Genomic DNA, 22,298 nt, shown 5'->3' on the forward strand with positions numbered 1-22,298 from the left:
TAAAGACTTAAGGACTTGAACATTTTTCATATTTAAGTATCTATCATAAAGCTATGATGATGACCATGCTGGCTGAATTTTCTGGGGATAGTTTGTGTGATTTTTCTTTTCCTCAGAAAAGGTGATTCTCTAAATGCTATATGAAATGCTTAAATCCAGCTCAATTTTTATTCCCTTATAAGAATTAATGAAAATGAATCATGATTTAGAAAAAAGCAAATCTTTTGATGGACTACATGATGTGGCCATTGTGCACACAGGTCATCAATTATCTTCACTTTCAGAGAGGAAGATTAATCTACTGCCTCCCCTCCTGCCTAGTTGGAAATTGAGGGTAAAGAGGGCTCTTAGATAAGGAGTCAATCTATTCCTTAATAGACCAGCAATAGCAAAGCACCACCCTGGAGAAGCAAATAGCCCCACAAAAGCCCCTTTCATTTCCCAGAAGGCCTAGGGACTGCAAGTTATAATTGGATGGGGGGAGGAAGGATGAAGATAGAATGAAGAGAACTGTGTAATTTTTGCATAAGATGTCCACTGCTGTAGACAGTGCTGCTTTGTAAATTATGTGGTAGTTAGAAAAGTAATTTCTCCATTTTTAAATTAGCTTTTGGTCTTTAAAAGGAGAGCTGTGCAAGAGATTGTGTGTGTGTGTGTGTGTGTGTGTGTGTGTGTGTGTGTGTGTGTGTGTGTGTGTGTGTGTGTGTGTGTAAGTGTTTGTCATTTCCAGGACTCTAGCATATACTTTAGCGGTAGGAGGAAGAAAGACACAAAGACAACAAACCAAAAATATAAGGTTGAGAGGGCAGATAGGTGGTCAATGAGAAGAAGTAGAACCTATGAAGAGATGCTTTGCAAGCTGTCCTTTCCTAGAAGTAGTTTTATAGATATTGAAGCTGTGCCCATTGGGGACACTCTTGCTAAGGATGTATGTGTATGTGTTTATGTGTGTGCCAGTACTGGGGCTTGAACTCAGAGCTTTGTCCTCTTCAGTTTTTCATCTAAAAACTGGTGCTCCACCACTTGAGCCAGAGCTTCTGGCTTTTTGGTAGTTAATTGGAGATAGGAGTTTCATGGATTTTCTAACCAGGCTGGCTTCTAATCAAGATCTTCAGAACTCAGCCTCCTAATTAGGTAGGATTATGAGTGTAAGGCAAAAGGGCCTGGTTTGCTGAGGATTTAAAGTACTTGGAGTTTTATGTTCACTTAAAAAAAGTATGAACACTTTCATATTTTGTGTGGTATGTTGCAGAGACAAAATATTTTGGCCACGCAGTAAAAAGGAGGGTTAATTCTCAGGTGTTCCTTCACCTACTTCTCTAATCAGCCTAGGAGATGGCATAGAATCTTATGGAAGCGATAATAGGTGGAAATACGAAGAAAAGGAAAAGCATGGAGTTATTGTAGATTGTTAATCCAGTAAGTGAGTAGCTCAGAAGGAATGAAAACCAAATCTGCTATTTTCTACTATAAGTTAGCAGATAACCATTAGTTCTACAGTTTTAAAGGAAGATTGTCAAGGTGATGGTTGCCTGAGATATCCTGTTTTCACCTACTTTTGAATGATACAGATCAAAGCATGTAATTTTTAAATGAACTATAATCAGAAGCCAGAATAGAATTCACCCTACTTCTTAGAATCTGTCTTACACACTGAAGCTCTCACGGTAGAATTTTATTTTGAAGATTTTTATTATTTTTAAGTGGTTGTATAAAGGAATTGTCATTCAACACAGCAGTTTATGAATACAGAGTGTCTTGATCAATATCACCCCTTTCAACTTTCTCATCTACCTCTTCCAACTCACCCCTTCCATCACTCTTTTTAATTTTGTTGGTTATGTATTGATTTTTTTGCCATTTAACCAAACAGTTTATGTATATAATGCATACTGATCTGTGTCATCTCTTTAACATTTTTACCTCCCTCAGGGATTTAATGGCACTACCCAAAACATATTCTGGACAATTTCCCACAGCAAAGAACTGTTCTGAAAGAATGATAAATGTACTTATGTCATTCACTGAGCACAATTTAAGACCTACTAAGTTAGATGCTATGCTAAGTGGATGTCACTCTATTTGCTGTTATTAAACAGGTGATACCAACAGAACTAAAGATCAGTGTAACTTGAGTCTGAAGATTTTCATTCCCCCCAGACAATACTGCGGTCGAATCCAGTCTTGCTGCAGTGTATACTATGGCTCAGTTTAACTATCACTTCCTTGAGATGAAACTGCTTCTGACCTCCATTGACCTACAGAAGTAGGAACAGCCTTTGAGCCCCATGGGTGCTATGTATAAAATATTTAGAGCAACATTAAACATTACATTTTTTCTGTTTTTATAATTGTCTTCTTTGACAAAGTTCCTTTAACATAAAGGAGACCATTTCATTTACAATGAAGACCCGGTACCTAGCATAATGCAAGTAGACCTTTCAGTGTTACCATGTGGACCGGGGTGGGGTTATGAGTCAATATTTTCATGACAAACATCAAAAGAGGATATGAACCAGATAATGTGAGGACATGTATTTGCAAGCCAAAAATTTTCAGACTGACAAAAAGATGATGAGGAAAAGAACCAAAGATGTCACCAATTGATAAGCCAAATTCTGGGGCCCATTAGGGGAACATATTTCCAATATGTATATTAGTTTCATGAGTTATTTCAGCTACCATACTAGATTTATCTCAGCATGTTTATCCAGAAGGCAAACTCCTAAGCATTCTTTTATAAACCTGTCCCCACCATCCTACTGCTTGGGAGTAGGACTACAGCAAAATTAGTAACCTTTTATTTTTCCTTTTCCCCAAAACACTGTTCTCATTATTTGTAAATTCACATTGCAAAGCCAGGAGATTGAATTTCTAGTATCAGCTATACAATCTCACTTCTCATCAATAAGAATCAAAAGATACAGAGGAGAACCAATTATTATACAATAAAGTATCATTAAATAGAGTTTGCCGTCTTTGTAGATTAAGGAGCAAGCAAGTATAGACACCTGACAAGAGGAGATACATGCCGTGAGTAGTTAGGCACCTTTGGAGCCAGTAGAAGTTTATGAGAGATTTTACTAAAGAGCCTATGTAGTAGATTAGGTACAATTGTTATTACAACCAACTCTGTCTGTTCTAATGATCCTGATGGAGACATAAATAGCCACATTCCTGCAGAGTGCCTGGATTTAATTGTGCATTCTCCAGCACTGAAATCCCAAATTCACAGCTTCTCCTCGGAGTGTCTCACTACATTCATGGCAAGGTTGATATATAACCATGATAAAAAATCCAGAAATTGTGATTACTGACCTCAAGGAGTACATTTAAGTTTCTGGTTTAAAGAATTAAGAATTTCCCCAAGCTCAAGATTTTCATAAAGTGAGAGTTTTACACGGAAGGCAAAATTTTTGAATGAGATGCCCACATTGCTAAAAAGATTGAAGGAAGTTTGCAGAGTATCCTAAAGCTAATTACTCAAAGCATTTTCCAAAGTTAAGACGTTTAACATAAAATTCAACCAGCATAAAAAGCAAACAAAACAAAAACAATCAAAATAAAATCTTGATTCTAGCTGGGTAGAAATCAAGTACTGAAAGGCCTTTATCTTTTTGATATACTATTTTTAAATCAATTCATGTACTTTTTTCATTCACTTTAACTTTAGGTGCAAAAAACAAGCCTGAGAAGCCATAACTTATAGATGACAAAATAAGGAAGATTGTTTTTCCTCTAACTGCTGAAATATTTTCATTTATAAAAATAAGCACTCTATAAGCATCTGAAATTATCCTTATTTTAATTATCTTTTTATTATATTTAACTAGTTACATAAATAAGATACAACTGGAAATTATCTTAAAAGCAAACAGGACACTAGGAAAGGATTATTTAAGAATATCTACCAAATCTCAAGAAGTGAGACTCTCCCAGTTCAGCATCCAATCAGGAAAGCTCAACACTGATTGGGTGTGGTTAAAAACTAACCGAAGCTCTCCTTCCACTGGCACCTGGTCAATGGATATAGAAAGGGAAAGCCGCTACCTGCCACACCCCCTCTCTCATCAGCTTGCAAGCTCTGCTTTTGGCAATATCACAAGTAATTAACCTGTTTTTGTTAAAATTAATTGACTCATGAATTAAATAAAAGCAGGAGAAAAATTTGATTTCTATGTTTCCATTTTTCATATTTGTATTTGCAACCTTGGATTAGGAGAAAAGAAGAAAACAAAACAAAACGGAATGAGTCTATAACACTTGCACAAGAAGAAAATTGCCCCTAAGAAAAAGAACAGCAAATCTCCCTCAGGACAGACCATCCTTCAGGTAAGGATGACTTGTTTATCCTACTGGATTGCTCCCCTAAAGTGATAAGAATAATGACAATTCTGAAAACCCCTTGATAGTGACCAACGAGGCTATATTTTCACAAGCAAGATTTAGCTATGTATACCTTTCACCCCTTTCCCTAATTCTTTTTCTATTTAAACTTGAAGCTCATAACTATAATTCAAAGATGTGTTCATCCTGGGTAAGAAACTTATTTCTCTGTTCTTCATCATTGTTACTTTTATTTGATGTGACCTACCATGTAGGACCCAAAAACTTGAGACTGAAGCCTAAAACTCTGGTTTCAACCCTATGGTTTAGAGGCCAGCTTCCTTGTTCCTCATTCACAGGTCAAAGTTCCATAGTCCAGCAAGACATGAAGATAGAGAGACTGATGTCCCTTGCCCAAACTCACTAGTAGGGCTGACAGACTGAGAGGCCCAGAGGCTACAATCCTCATTCACCTAAGCCTGATTCTCTCTGACTTATCCCAGTCTGAATCTGAAGTGCCAGAGAGAGGTGCAGACAGAAAGAAGTCCCTAAGAAGTTATTTCTGAACTATTTCCAAGAGACAGGACTTTATTTGAAATAGGGTGTTGAGAGATTAGACCTAAAATAGAACAATGGAACAGAAATTGGGAGACAACTAAAGAGAACCCTTCTAAGTTAGAACAAATTTCAAAGACATGCTTCAAACTCTATCCTTATGAAAAGACCGGAAATATGACACATTCATCTGTGGGTTTACACCCAGAATATTGACTCAAACAATATGTAATCATTCTAGATCAAGAAGGGCCTAAAATAGGAATATGGCTCTGGGTATGGTTCAATCAGCGAAGAGTCAAAGGAGCCCCATAAAAATCATCCTCATTCCAGAATGACATGGAATTTCCAAGCCTTTGCCAGTAAGCAGAGATAGTAGTGACTACACATTTAGAAGATAGTGCTAAAATAAACTAACCAAGACACTGAACAATAAAATGGTAAACAACAACAACAAAAACAATCACTAAAGAGTAGGTAAGTCAAAATCCAGCCTTCCTACATATGGTGATCCTATATAATTTAATATGTTCAGTTTTCAATAATGCCAACAAAATAAAAGAAAACAAGGAAAGTTCAACCCACACCAAAGTAAAACAAACAAAAAATGTGAGAGACCAGATGATCAATGTATCTGAAACCAGGATTTTAGATCCTGGCTCAAATCCGGGAGTCTCATATTAGGTTAGCTACTAGCCCTCATTTTCCAAATAAAGAAACATGGTAAAGAGCAGAGGAAGGAAATTTAGCACATGGCAGCTATGAACAGCACTTTAGTACATCTTCAGGCATATTATAAAGAAGAGTAGAGTTTGGCCTCAGTAAAACAGGAAGAATCCAAGGCAAGCATGAGAGAGTTAAAACAAACATCAACAAAGTATTGCCTGGTCAGTCTCTAAAGAAATTGTAGAGAAGTTGCTATCACTATACTATTGAAATGGAAGAGGAACAAGTTGACTGATAAGCGGTCTCCATAACTACTGGTTCTTATACTTAGGATGATAAAAAGAGAACATTGCCTGTTTGAGGGGCAGTTTCCCTTTGTCACATTATGCTTAAGAGGAATCTTGTTTTCCTGAAGCCCAAGGTGGCTGTAGAGTGCAGAAGAGAACAGATCAGATCAAAGAGCACAAATGCAAAGTGTGGTGAAGGAAACTTGAGTATTCAGCTTTTGGTAAATTTACAGGTCCCGCTAAAACATCTTTCAAATTCTGTCTTACATAACCAACAAAGCAACTCCAAAGCTTTCAAAAAGCTACAAATGCATTCAAAGAAGTCAAAGAAACCACACTAAAATAACTAGTATATGTCTGAGACAAGCAGAAATGGTCAGATAAGTTGATGTTAAGCTAAATGAAACCCAAGTTAAGGACTCAAATATTTTTTCTCTCTTGCTTTTGTGTCTAACATATTTATAAGATATTTCTTTGTTGCTTTGTATGTCCCTCCCCCACAGTATAACCCCTGTTTTCACCGTATTTGATGTTGGTATAATTTATGGAAAGGAAGGAAAAAACAAATTGTTTACATTGGGATATAGGTGGCCCCATTGCACCAATGAGATGTACAAGATGTTATGTCAAAAAATGAACTTTACAACTTTGGTGGGGGGCGGATATGGGAAGGGATGGTAAGGGGAAACAAAGGAGGAGGCAACAATGCAACAATACTTGTACGGTATTTTCACAATAAAAAAATTATGGAACATGATAACAATGAATTCTTAAATGCAGAATACTAATAAGAAAAAAACAAGAATTGAAATTTACTAAAGGTGCTTAGTACTGCATCAGAATAAAAGAAAGAATCATCTGGGTGTGGTGGCTCATGCCTGTAATCCTAGCTATCAAGAGACTGAGATCTGAGGATTGCAATTCAAAGCCAGCCTTGGCAGGAAAGTCCATGAGACTCTTATTTCCAATTAACCACCAGAAAACCGGAAGTGTTGCTGTGGCTCAAGTGGTAGAGCTCTCATCTTTAGCTGAGGAGCTCAGGGACAGCACCCAGTCCCAGAGTTCAAGCCCCAAGACTGATGGAAAGAAAAAAGAAGAAGAAAGAAAGAACCAGTGAACTTAAAGTTAGGATCAGCTGAAATTGTGCAGTTCAGGAGTAGGAGAGAGAAAACTGAAGAAGTTGAAATGAACCTCAAGGTAATATGAAACACCAGCAAACACAGTAGCATACATGCAGAAAATCCAAACATCAGGCTTGGAGATTGGAAAAAAAATCTGAAAATAATGACTGAAAACTCAGATTTAAAAAATGTACATGAAGGACTTCAATAAGCTTTAAATAAGATAAGAGTAAAATTTTCCACACCAAATTAATTACAGTAAAAATGTTGAAAATTAAAGCCAAGTGGAAATCTTCAAAAGCAGCAGAGGAAAATATATGATCAAATACACAGGGGGCCACAATAAAGTTTGTAGTTGATTTCCTACAAACAATAGTGGTCAGAAGTCAATAGTACAACATATTTCAATTGTTGATAGAAGAAAATCCACCAAGAGACATATAAAAAACAGCAAAATATTTCCACATTGAAGGCAGAATAAAAATATTCCCAAATAACATTCTGAAAAACTGAAAGAAATTGTTATAAATAGACCAACCTTACCTTTCCCCCCAAAAAAATTGAAGGAAAATATTTAGACAGCAAGTATCAGCAAAAAATAATTCTATCGCATTGGATTTGTAGATAGCTTTTGGCAGTTTTGCCATCTTCACGATGTTAATTCTCCCAATCCAGGAGCATGGGAGGTTTTTCCACGTGCTTAGTTCTGCTTTAATTTCCTTTTTTTTTTCATGTTTTTAAAGTTTTCTTCATAGAGGTCCTTCGCCTATTTTGTTAACTCCTAAGTATTTTATTTTTTCTGGGGCTATAACAAAAGGGATTTCTTTCCTAATTTCAGCTCTGCTCTTCTCATTATTGGCATACAGGAAAGCCACTGATTTCTGAGGGTTAATTTTATACCCTGGTATTTTGCCAAAGTTTCCAATCAGCTCAAGTAACTTGGGAGTGGAGTCCATGGGATTCTTTAAATACAAAATGATGTCATCTGCAAAGAGGGAGTGTTTTACTTCCTCTTTCCCAATTTGGGTAGCCTTTATGTTTGCATCTTGTCTTATTGCTGTAGCTAGGCATTCTAATACTAGGTTGAAGAGGAGTGGACACTCTTGTTTCATTTTTGAATTTAGAGGAAATGACTTTAACTTTTCTCCATTAAGCATAAGTCTGGCTATAGACTTATCATACACTGCCTTTATTATGTTGAGGAATGTTCAATGTGATAACTATCAATATCCCAACCTCATTCTTAAGAAAATAGAAGAAGCAATCCAAAAATTCATATGGAACAATAAAAGACCCCAAATAGCAAAAACAATCATTAGTAGAAAAAACAGCACTGGAGGAATATCAATTCAAATTTCAAATTGTACTACAAAGCCATAGTAATAAAAACATCTTGGTACTGGCACAAGAAGAGACCTGAGGACCAATGGAATAGGACTGATGACCCAGAAATGAAGCCACAGACCTATAGCCACCTAATCTTTAATAAGGGAGCTCAAAAAATAGAATGGAAGAAAGACAGCCTTTTCAGTAAAGGGTGCTGGCAAAATTGGTAAAGCACTTGTAGAAAATTAAAGCTAGATCAGTGTATAACACCCTTCACCAGAGTCAACTCCAAATGAATCAAAGACCTTGAAATAAAAGTAGACTCCCTAAAACATTACAGGAAAGAATAGGAGAAATTTTAGGGCTCCTTGGCACAGGCCAAAATTTTCTTAATAGAGACCTAGAAACCCAACAAATCAAAGAAAGGTTAGACAAATGGGACTGCATGAAACTGTAGAGCTTCTGCAAGGCAAAGGACATAGGTACCAAGATCAATAGAAAGCCCACAGATGGAGAATATCTTCACTAGCCATACAACAGACAAGAGTCTCATATGTAAAATATACTTAGAACTCAAAAAACTAAATCCCCAATCAACAAATCCTCAACTCAGAGAAACAATTGCCCAATAAATAATTGGGCTAAAGACTTAAAGAGTGTCTTTTCTAAAGAGGAAAGGGGAATGGCTAATAGACACATGAAGAAATGTTCAACCTCTCTAGCCATAAAAGAAATGCAAATCAAGGCAACATTGAGATTCTCTCACCCCAGTCAGAATGGCTATAATCAAGAAAGCTAGTAACAACAGATGCTGGAGGGGATGTGGCCAAAAGGGAACCCTACTGCATTGCTGGTAAGAGTGTAACTTTTTCAACCACTTTGGAAAGCAGTATGGAGGTTCCTCAAAAGACTCCACATAGAGCTCCCTTATGACCCAGCAATCCCACTTTTGAGCATTTACCCAAACGATCACAAACAAGGTTATACTAAAACTACCCAGCACAACATGTTTATCACAGCTTTATTCACACATAACTAAGATATGGAACCAACCCAGATGCCCCTCAGTAGATAAATAGATCAAGAAAATGTGATAGATAGATAGATAGAGATATTCTTTCTGATGGAGGAATAGAATTCCACATATATATACACATCCACACACACAATGGAATTCTATGCCTCCATCAGAAAGAATGACATTGCCCCATTTGTTAGGAAATGGAAAGACTTGGAAAAATTATATTAAGTAAAGTAAGCCAGGCCCAGAGAAACATAGGACCCATGGTTTCCCTTGCTTGCAATGTCTAGTACAGGTCTACTCAAACAAAGAATATCAAAGGCTATGTACATATGACCAATGGGATAATGTTAAGCAAAATGTACCCCAAGACAGGGACACAAGTGGTTTTTTCTTTCTTGCTATTTTTTAATGTACTTATAATGCACTATGTAATTCTTTTGTTTGTTTTGTAAGTTCTCCCACAGTATAACCCCTGTTTTTACTGTATTCGATTCTGATGTTCTGCATCTTGTATACACCTTTTTTTATAATTCGGGGAGGGGATAGGGTATAGCAAAATGCTTCAATGGGGATACAGGTTGACCCATTGTGACGATGAGGACACTATGTTGAAAATGAGCTTTACAATATTCAGGGGGGAGGGGGTATGGGAGGAGTTGGGGAGGTGAGGAGGGAAGTGATGGTGGGGGAAAATCAAAGGAGGAGGTAACAACAGGATAGGAAGTGTACTCATTACCCTACTCAGGTAACTGTAACCCTCTGTACAATATCTTTCCAATAAAAACAATTAATTCTAAAACATACACAAACCAAGGGGCATCAGTATAGTTAATTGGGTAATTAAAAATAGCATATATACATATTTCTTCTTTCTTAACAAATATTTTTCAAAGCGTGTATATAAAATCACACACAAATATATGTATAATTTGTAATTTTATAGCAAAGTTCATAAAAGATACAAATGCAACATATTTGACAATAACAATACAAGGAGGTAGACAGTGGTAGAAAATCTGTACTAGAATAAGGGAACACACACAATTTTAAATAAAATATCTAAGAAAAAACAGACAAAAACAGAATATACAAATAAATAAATATATATAGAAAGCACTGAAATAAGTATTTACCACTATATCTCTTTTAACTTCTGTAAACAATATAAAACTATACAAAATAAGAGTATATATTGTTGAATTCATAAAACATATGGGATTGTTATGCATTACAATATGAGCAAAATTATAGGGGAAGAGAATCTTCCACAAGTGCCAGGTCTTTACCTGATTAAAATTAATACAAGTAAGACAGATTAAATTAAGATATACATTGTATGTTCTAGAGCAGCCAATAAAGAAATAATTCCAAGTAAAAAAAATAAAGGAATTAAACTGCTACAATTGGAAGTTTTCACTAATGTCAGTGGAGAAATAAGATACCAAGGTTCTTTTCATATATAAAATGAAAAAGTAAAATAGTAGACACAAATCCTGCAATAACAATCAAAACAGTAAATATGAACAAAATCAAAATCTCTCATTTTATTGAAAAATCTGGATGGGAAACATCCGGATAGCCCTGTCTTCCACTTTTCTCTCATGAATCCTGTCCCATTCTACAGAAATCAGGCTCTTTTCAGATTTCATCCACTTCTCTGGTGACCTATCTTTATCCTAAATATCCTTCCATTAATCCTGACATAGTCTTCTAATTGTTGATAGATGACAGACAGACAGATATTCTTCCTTGAAACAAATATTTTTAAAAATTTTTAGGAATTATCTTTCCCACATCTCCAGGACCTTCTCCAGGTCTAAATACCTAAGAGACTGGATAAACATTAAATAAATACTTGGTGAATGGATGACTTTAAATGACTGTCTATTAACCAATTTTAACTTGTTCATTTAATTCTTTGTTCCATACAAAGCAATTCTTCCTTGCTTTCCTACTAACATTGCTGCTTTATCTTAGGAAAAGATGAATGATGTTCATAGTCAACACTAAAATGGACGTACTGGCGATGGTGTATAATTGTGTATGTTTACCCATGTAAGAAAGCTATACCCTGCAGTGGGTAATGTATTGATAGCCATGGAAAAGATGCCATGCTTGTATCTGCAGTCTCCATTTCAGATGACAAGGAACTTTAGCTTCCACTTCTAACTAACTAGAGAGATCTCTGACCTGATACTTGAATAGAAATTGTTCACTTGGTGGATGAAAGCTCTCCATTTCCATAGCATTGCAGAAAATGATCATTTTGAAAATAAAGAGATTTTTCTCAGGAGGTATATAGAATTCACAGTATGTTTTTGGTATTTGGAAGGCTTTAGTTTGTTTTTTCACTGTCTGAAGAAATATTTAAACAGATGGTCAGAATAGTTACAAGACCTGAAAAAGGAGAAATTAGCCAGAGTTCTGGAGAGAGAACAAATACTTAAACTAGATAAGCTCCACTAACCAAGAGAATTAGCTGGCAAAATTGCATCATACAAATAGATGTGCCAAACGGTGCAAAGATGTGCAAAGATGGAGCAAGATCCAGGTATAAAAGCAAGGAAGACAAAAGTCTAAAACCAATGAAAAGTCCCCAGACTACCAAGTAAAAAGGCGTTATTTCTTGTTTGAGATGTAACTTTATGACCAGCTAGGGACTAGGCAGTAGAAAAGGTAGGATCCTCTGTGGCCATCCTCACAGCATCAACACAACCCTTCTGAGAGTGGTAGGTGCCTCCAATACTGTATCAAACTTTATTTTCATCAGGACCCAAATTCTTCAGCCATTTTCTGTCATTTCTCCCTTCTACTCTCACTCTATCAACCAATCTTTTCAGCTAGCATACATTTTACATCCTCAAACTGGATACATTTCACTTTCCTCCATTTCTCTCTGTCAAAGCCACTGTTCTTCTCTATGAATTGCCTCCATTTTATTTTCTTAAGTAGCACATTTTACATTCTAAGATTACAGATAAAATGTAACTTACGGGTAGAACACTTGAACAAAGCCCTGGGTTCAAAATATGTGTGTATGTATGTATGTATGTACATCTATATACATACATATACACATAAATGTATGTACATCTATATACATACATATATACAGTTAAATAAAATAAATTTATAGGGTTTAAATATTTAAATTTACTTTTTATTAGCTTTCTTTTATTATTCAGTTTTCAATGTCTACTGGCTAGAATAGCTAACCTCTGGAAATATAGTACAAATCACAAATGAGGTCATATTTAAATTTTCTAAAACCCATATTTTAATAAAGAAACAAATTCTTTTTTAAAATATATCTTATTTAACCCAACACATCCAAAGTATCTTCCTTTCAGTATGTGACCAACATAAAAATTATTGATGAAGCACTTTATATTCTTTTCTCATACTAAGAATTTCAAGTGAAGTATGTATTTCATACTTAAAGCACATTTCAACTCAGACTACCTGTATTTCAAGAGTTCAGTGGTCATGGGTACAGTATTAAACAATGTAGCTCTAGACCATGGGAAAATAATTAAACTCAACTAAGTGTAAAAATGAATCAATACCTGGGGATGTAGGAGAGTGGTCCAGGGCTTGCTTGTCATGTGCAAAACCCTATGTTCAATCCACAGAACCTTCAACAACAACAACAACAAAAAGACCAAACCAAGAAAGGATAAATAAATGAATAATAAATTAATAAATCCCTTTTTCTAAAAGTCAGGGAAACAATGATCAGAGAGTGTATATGAGTAAGTTCTCCAGGCAGGCACAAGTGGCACAAATCTATAATCCCAGCTACTCAAGAGGCTATGATCAAGAGGATTAGGATTCAAAGCCCACCCAGGCTGGATGAGAGATTCATCTTCAATAAATAAGCAAAAAGAAGGGATGGAAGTGTGGCTCAAATAGTAGACTACCAGCTGAGTGAGTGAACTGAGAAAGTTTATGATCCTAAGTTCAAACCTATAAATGCAAAAAATAAAAAATATTAGAATGTGATATTATTTAGAAAGTGTTGGAACTGAAAGGGGTTTGGGGTTGTTTTTGTGCCAGCTCTGGGGCTTGAATTCAGGGCCTTCTGGACAATGTCCCTTAGCTTTTTTGCTTAAAGCTAGTGCTCTACCACTTGAGCCACAGATCCACTTCCAGATTTTGGTGGTTAATTGGAGATATGAGTCTCATAGATTTTCCTGATCAGACTGGCTTCGAACTGTGATCCTCAGATGTCAACCTCCTCAGAAGCTAAGCTCACAGGCTTTTTATCACCTAAAAAATATTCCCTTTTTTCTGTTTCTTTTGGTCATGGTGGCTTGAACTCAGGGCCTGGGGAGCTAGCTCAAGGCTAGCCTCGATGACTTTTAGCCACAACACCACTTCTGGTTTTTGAATGGTTATTGGAGATGGGAGTCTCATGGAGACTTTCCTTCCCTGGCTGGCTTTGAAACTCGATCTTCATATCTCAGCCTCCTGAGTAGCTTGGATTTACAGGCTTGTAATATATTCCTAATCATGACAATTAAAGTCTTCTAGAATCTTTGAACATATTTCTCTAGTCTTTTCCCTTACTGCTACCTACCACTTTTTTTCAACCAGAATAGATTCCAACCACACTTTTCTTCACTCGGAATATCAAGGATCCTTTCAAGAACATGGCTCAAAAGCCCAGTTCTAAATTTCTCTACTCCTCATCTGTCCCTGAATGTCTTTTTTGGCTACTGCGGGTGAAGGAAAATCCAGCCTTAATTTTCAAATTAACAAGTAAAGCAGAAGCCTCTCCAACTAGAGGAAGCTCCTTCCCTATCTGTCTGTTCATCTCTGCTCCAGCACAGTGCCTGGCACAATGAGTATATGGAAGAAAAACTGAATAGGCAATTGAGCAATCCTTATGATCCAGCTACATAATTACATCCCTGCATTTTTGTTCACACATCTTATCTCTCCATTCACCAGCACTACGCACTTACGTGACATTTCCTTCCATACAGACCCACAGCTCCCCACCCTCCAGCTTCCACTACTCCCTCATTCCCATGAATCTTTACCTGAGACCTGCCCTACACACAAACACCATTAACATTGTAACTGCATACTAATTAGCTCTCTGGCCTAAAAATACACCATCTTTCCACAGTGTTCTGTGTAATGTGGTAGAAAAAACATGAAATATTAAGAAGGACCATTTCTGCATTAACAAGATGCTGCTTTAACCTATAGTTTAAATACCAAGGTGTCCGAATCACTTAACATTAAATTCCTCTCTTGTTACATAGAGAATAGGACCCACCTTATCTGCCTATCCAGGAGATAAAAATTAGGATAAAACATTCATAAATTGCAAACTACTGTTCAATGCCCCTCCCCCACCACACATAGTTTGAAGTATGAATTTTTATCATCACCCTCATTTCATTTTCTTTATGCATTTGCTTCTATTCAGCATTTCCTTACTTGTTTAGTAGTCTACATATTCAGTATTAGTCTCATTCCTCTATAATGTACACCTGGAGTAGAACTTCTATTACTAGCTGCTTTCCCAATATTTTTATTAAGTCATATCATAGATTATCCAATAGGAATCTGTTGATTGATGAAAAAAATAAATGAATAAAATGAAGAGTCTGGAAATAGCACAAGTATTTTTTTCATTTCTAAATTCGCAACTAAAAATAAAATGTCCAGAAAAAAAAACCTACAGTCAACAATTAGAAAAAAAAAATCTAGGTGAACAGGCTCTCCCATAAACTTCAAAACACAAGTGAATGGAAGTAAATTAGTAACAATGATAAAAGCTGTTAGGTATGAGCTCTTTGGAGGAGCAGAACAGAGCTTAAACAAGGGTAACAGCCCCATCACAATAGCAGAGTGAAGACTGGGCAAGAGTCGTCAACCTATTCCTGTGCTTTTAACAAGCCTACTCAGTCTCCCTACACTCTGGGGAAAGGATTAAGACAAGGAGAGGAAGAGAATGCTCCTAACAATTCAGGAAAGGAGCTAAAACCCGTGAGCTTCAGCAAGAGGCATACACACACAAACACACACACACACACACACACACACAGATACACAAACATACACCACCTCTACCACCAACAACATCAATTCAAAGAGCTCTAATAAGTTAGAAAAGGAACTTGGACCATACCATGCTTAAAAAGTTCAAGACTCAGCACACAATAATAACATAAACAAATCAAACTCTATGGAAAGTCATTCTTTTTCTGTTTTGGCAGTACTGGGATTTGACCTTGTGATTTCATTCTTGTTGTGAGCATGAAGGCAGCAAGTACTCTTCACTTGAGCCATAACCTCTCAGGCTTTTTTTTTTGTTTGTTTAGCTGTTTTTCAATCAAGGTCTTGTTTTTCCCCTTGGGGATGAGCCTTAGACCGTGATCCTGTAAGTTCTGAATGTCTGGGATCACAGCTATGAATCATTATGCTCAGCTCACTGCCTGAGCAATTAGTTTATTTCTAACTTTTTCTCCTGGGCTGTCCTCAAATTGTGACCTTACCAATTTATACCTCTTGAGTAGAAAAGTCTGTGAAAGAGCTCACAGACCCTGAAACATGCCAGAAATGCATTCCTATAAAAAGCACCAAATCCTAAGTTACATTTCTAGCAATTAAACTTTAAGAAAATAATATAAAGCATTAAAGATACATAAATGTATATATATGTATACATATATACACATATGAATTAGAAAATTCACAAATTAGTAAAAGAACTACAAAATTAATCAAAGTAAAAGAACAGTCACTTCAGGCTAAAAACTAGAATGCAAAATTAATAAACAGAATGAGTAATTTTCTAAGAGAAATGGAGGGTAAAATTAAGGAAAACATTAGGACATAAAAATAAAGAGCTTCAAAGAGATTTAATGGCAAGCAAGGAACAAATTGAAAATGAAGATGAGTTAATTTATAAAGATTAGGAAATCTTGAAGAATGAAACAAAAGCTAAGGAATAAAGGAAATGCTAAAATTTATAAATTGGTAAAATCTTGTAAAATTAAAATTAAAGGAAGAATATTTTGAAAGAATATTTTGAAGAATATTTGAAACATAATATATAAATGTCAATCCAGAGTACCAACACTAAAAATATTCTGGCAAAATATTGGACTTTACCAAAACGTTTACTACTTAGGGCTTTAAAATGATGAGTTATCCGTAAGGAAAACAAAACTTGATTGTCATCAGACATTGCAACTTCAATGTTTTAGTACAAATCCAATGAAGTAACATACTTCAGAAAAAAAATCACAAACAAAACGTATGACCAATTTTTTAAATCCAGCTAAACTGATAATTATTTATAAAGGAGTCAAATGATAATAGTAAACAGGGAAACACATAGGCAATATTTTGCTCATGAGCTGATCCAAATGTCCATACTAGAATATCAGGTTGATAAAGAATGAGTGGAGCATTGAATGGGGTAAGTGTATGACTGTGTGTATGTGTGTTATGTTTATGTGCATACTTGTAAAGTTAGAGTGAGAATTAGTAGGAGGAACATATTATGTAATGACTCTATGTTCAGGTAATGTGGGTATTATGGAGTTATTTTAAAATGAAGGAAAATAGGAATATATGTACCATAAAGAAAAGATATGATTTTTCTAAGTTAATTGTACTTAGTGACATAGGATTAATATTGTTACTATTGTTCTTCATAGGAAATGCACATGTAATGAGATGGAGAAAATGAAAAACTATGAGATACTCTAATTTCATGGTAATCCTGTTTTGTGAATCCAGTGTATGGTTTGTCTATGTGGAGGTACAGTAAACCAGTGAAATCTAGAAGAGAAAATACGTAAGTTGAAATCATGATTTGAATTGTGTCAGTTTGAACTGGAGAAGTACCATATAAACATAATTTATTGCTTAGTTATAGCTATTGGAAAAACCTAAAACCAATGACAATAACAAATCCCTTGCTCTCAGAAATTGAAATACAATCCCCCCCAAAAGAGATGCAGTCCATGGTAGAGTGAGGGTCAAATTCTAAGACACCTTCAGATGAACCTCAACATATTGGATCCTAAAGAAGCTATAAGTGACAGAAATCTACAGTCATAACCCAAAAACACACAAGCAAATTTGAAAAGGTTTACAGGCAAAAAAACACAACAACAATTCATTCTTTCAAACAGTAGTAATTGTGATTGACCAAACTGATCAAATACATTTAAGCACACTAATCTATAAAGTATTGTATCCAACAATCAATTTGTCACCTTTGGAAAAGGATAGGAACTCAAATCCTTAATTAGAAAATGGATGGAAAGGATGGAATAATTTTTCTCCCTTTTCTAGAACTTCAGTACAGAGTATCAAGTTATAAATGAGACAAACTGTTCTAAAATTATTCCAATTAATCAATGAAAAATTATAGAATAAAACAATTTTGCAGCCTTCAATGAATGAATCAATGGATCAAATAGAACAGAGGTTCACATCACAAAAAAAGACAATCAGGTATCAAGTGCCTTTGGGTAAAAGAACTCAACACCATTTATGGTCTTGCCAAATGCAACAGCCTGAAATCCAATCAAGTCTCTAGGTCCACCTGCCAATGTTCAGGGAACAGAAAAAACAGAGGAGAGTGATGAATAGGCTCACAAAGACACCATTAATAAAACCTATACTTTGGAAAACTGTAGGTCAAATGACCTTCACAGGTAAATAGTAGAAACAAAGGGAATGAAGAAAAAAATCTGTAAACTGAAATATACATTTAAATTACATGAAGTTTTTAAAAGCCTTGAACTGAAGAGTTCAGAGACAGTGCCCAGGCCCAGAGTTCAAGCCCCACAAGCCAAAAAAAAAAAAAAAAGCTGGATAACCTGGGAATTTGAGAGGCACAGTAGTAAGAAAACTATACAAAATAATTTTTCTGGAGAAGTCAGGATTGGGATTACATTTGGTGGAACACAGACAGTCATGTTGGGGATGGGGGAATAAATAAACTCCTAGGAGTAGCACAAAACAAAACAAAATGAAACAAAAACAACTGGATAGTGACTAGTAGTGCAGTTACCTCAGGATTCATTAAGTAATTTACTTTTTTTTTTTTTTTTTGGCGGTCGTAGGGCCTGAACTCTGGGTTTGGGCGCTGTCCCTCAGCTCCTCAGCTCAAGGCTAAGGCTCTACCACTTGAGCTATATTCCCACTTCTGGCTTTTTCTGCTTATGTAGTTCTGAGGAATCGAACCCAGGGCTTCATGCATGCAAGGCAAGCACTCTACCACTGAGCCACCTTCCCTTACTTTTGTTCTTTTCTTTTTTTTTTTTCAGAATTGGGGTTTGAATTCAGCACTTCCAAATATTCTCTACTAGTTGATACAGGTCCTCAGACCTTTATTGCTTTGATTTACTTTTTACATAGACTCTCTTTACTTTTATCCAGGGTGATCCTCCAACTGCAATCCTCCTACCTCCCATGATAGCTAAGATTTACAGGTGTGTTGTACCATAATCAGCCTGTGATGCATTATTTTAAACTTTATTTTTCTGTACCTTATTATTGAAAATAAGTTTCAAGATGAATTCCAGCTTAAGATGCACTTAGCTAACAGCTCCAAGTGTCTCCCTAAATATAACTCAAAATATTAATGAATGATTGAAAAGAAAAGCACACTAAAAATTAATTTGATAAACCATCTGATGACAGATTACTAAAAGCATAAAAGGGTCCATAAAGCTAAACTATAAAATTGAATAAAAATAAGATTTCCTTTTGAGATAGAAGTATAAAAATTATAAATTATATGTGAAAAGTTCTTAGAATGAATACTGGCTTAAAAAAGATTGATGTTTAGAGAATAAGCTATTTTATTGTATTTATTTTTTATTTGTCTTCTAGTCTGCAACTGTCCAGTGTTGAATTTCATAAAAGAACAAACCCTGAGTTAGTTGTCAATGGCTCATGCCTATAATCCTAGTTACTGAAGAGGCAAAGATCTGAGAATTGTGCTTTAAAGCCAGCCCAGACAGGAAAGTCCTTGAGACTCTTATATCCAATTAACAACCACAGAAAAGAAAAGAAAAGAAAACACCCTACCCGGAGATGTAGATCAAGTGGTAGAGCAGCAGTACTGAATGGAAAAGTTAAGTATCAGTACCTAAGTCCTGGGTTCAAGTACCAGCACTGAAGGAAAAAAAAACCCACCATATATTCCTACTATCCTGTCACCAAACTCTGATTAGGACAAACAACAACAACAAAAATAACATCTGTCTTTTACCTCAGGACTTCTTGAATTACTAAAACATGTGTTCTTCCAGGGGCACCATGGATCAGGTCCATAATCCTACCTATCATTTTGGAAAACTGAGATCAGGAGGATCATGTTTAAAGACCAGCTCATACAAAAAGTGAGACCTTATCTGAGAAAGAACTAAAGCAAAATGAGTTAAGGGCTTGGCTCAAGTGGGAAAGCACCTGCTTGACAAACATGAAGACCTGAGTTCAAACCCAATAGCACTAAAAAAGAACTATGCTAGCTGGATGCCAGTAGCTTATGCCTATAATATTACCTACTCAGGAGGCTGAGATCTGAGGATTGAGGTTCAAAGCCAGCCCAGGCAGGAACATCCATGAGATTCATATCACCAATTAATCACCAATTTAAAAAAAAGTTCTTTAAGTCAGAAGTGGAGCTATGGCTTAATTGTAGTATTTTGCTAGCCTTGAGTAAAACAGCTGAGAGACACCACTCAGGACTGTCCCTTAATATTAGGAATTCAGGCACCAAGGGTAGGAAAAAACTCACCCAGAGGAACAGAGACTTGCTAGTTGAAAATCTTCCAGAAACTGGGAATTGTCCCAAAAGCTGTTCATGTCAAGCTACATCTAATAATGGTGCTAAAAAAGGATTAGTAAACCAGCCCAATGAACATCAACAGAAATAATTTCTTCTCAAATGTGTGATTGTTACAAGTTTAACCACTGAAGGTTGAAAGGAAATGACACTAAATTTCTTCATGAAGGAAACAACTGATTCAAAAGAGCTAAATAATTTTGAAAATTAAACAATGAGAAGGTGTTACAGCCGCAGATATGAAAAACCTAATATCAGACCTATCATTGTAAAGTAGGTTTCTGCTACAGAAAGGCACAGGCTAATAAAATAAGAAGAGAAACAACCTAAAATATGTGCAGATTAGTATATGATAAAAGGAAATTTCAAGTCTGTGAGTGAAATGACACCATTCAATATATGAAATTAGAAGTCTGAATAACAATTGGGGAAAATAAGAAAGTGACAAAATAACTGTAAGGAATATATTGGAATATTCATATGATTTCAAGATGCATTAAACTTTTTAGGTATTATAACAACACAACTCAAAAGAAACATGCATATCTTAAAATATTCCTATATCAAGGAATACAATGAATACACTGAAAAGCAAGTGTCAAAGAATATTAATCATACATTCTCTAGATGCTCGTCTATAAAAAAGAATCATTCAGAGCACTAAAAGAAAGCTAGTCAACCTCCTGCTCACCCAAATTAAGCAAAGAACTTTAACTAAGCTATATAAAAATAAACATATCACTACAAAAGTAGTAGATAAATGAAGAGGTGGGGGGAGGAGATATCCAGTCAAGACTTCAATATGCAAAATTAAGAAGAGTGAGGGAAGGAATGGGTAGGGGAGGGATGGGTGAGAAAGTTGAAAGGGATGACATGGATCAAGATGTATTGTATTCATAAAGTGCTTTGTAAAAAGGCAGCTCCTTTGTACAACTACTTCAAGATAATAAAATGTAAAAACTGATTAATCTCATTAGTTGTCTAAGAAATATAATTTTGATTAATGTTACATTTTTCGCTAATAAAACCTGCAATTTTTATTTTATTTTATTTTGTTGGTCATGGGGCTTGAACTCTGGGCCTGGGCGCTGTCCCTGAGCTCTTCAGCTCAAGGCGAGCGTTCTACCACTTGAGCCACAGCACCATTTCTGGTTTTGTTGTGATTTATTGGAGATAATAGTCTCACAGAGGTTCTTACCCAATCTGGCTTTGAACCATGATCCTCAGATTTCACCCTCCTTAGTAGCTAGAATTACAGTCATGAGCCACTGGTGCCCCAATGTTTTTGAACACTGATATTTAATAGTGCCAATGCTGAGGAGAAATGAGTGCTTGAACTTCAGTGATTTGAGAAATATAGAGCCTTTTTACAGAGTGAGTTTTACAGAGTGAGACCATCACAACCTTTTTATACTAAGGATATTGTCAAATATTTGAGAAAATATATACAAGGTTATTTACTAATGAGTTGATTACAATAGAAAAGGTAAGCAAAACTGAGTTAATTAGAAAATGTTTGAACAAACTTGGCTTATTTATTAAATAAAAATTGTTGTAATAAAACAATGATGTAGTCATATATTTGCATGATTGAAAATAATTTTTTAAATATAACTATAGCAATTAGTGGCGCTGTGGCTCAAGTGGTAGAGCACTAGCCTTGAGCTGAAGAGCTGAGGGACAGTGCCCAGGCCCAGGGTTCAGGCCCCACGACCGGACCCAAAAAAAAAATTATATCTATAACTATAGCAATTAAACTCAGGAAAACACTGATGGACATGAAATGTGGGATGTAATTCATGACATATTGATAAGATCATTTAGTCTAAGTGCTAAGGCTGGAGACAGACCTCAACATACCTTAGCAAGACATAACTTAGCAAGCATGAGGGAATGAATTTAAATCCCACCAAAACAAACAGAATAAATCAACCACACATACAAACATGCTTAAGGAACTTAAGGCATGGTCCCAGAGATAAACCCTGTCTTGGAAAGACATATTCCAGTTGGGAAAGCTGACAATGACAAAGATTAAGAAACCCTATACTATGATCATTAGTCATGATATCTAAGGAGGAAAGAAAAACAAAAGGAGAATATGAAGTTTCAGGAAAGAAGTATGGAAATCTTTAAAAGAGACAAGAAAGGCTTCTGTTTGA

General features: G+C 35.7%; 1 protein-coding gene across 1 annotated transcript in view; it reads right to left on the minus strand.

The window, feature by feature from the left end:
- Zmat4 (zinc finger, matrin-type 4) overlaps nucleotides 1-22,298 on the minus strand; it is a 416,076-nt gene that overhangs the window by 177,290 nt on the left and 216,488 nt on the right. The window lies entirely within an intron of this gene.

The sequence above is a fragment of the Dipodomys ordii genome, unplaced genomic scaffold, assembly GCF_000151885.1.
Source record: "Dipodomys ordii isolate 6190 unplaced genomic scaffold, Dord_2.0 Scaffold4, whole genome shotgun sequence".
Taxonomy (NCBI): Eukaryota; Metazoa; Chordata; class Mammalia; order Rodentia; family Heteromyidae; genus Dipodomys; species Dipodomys ordii.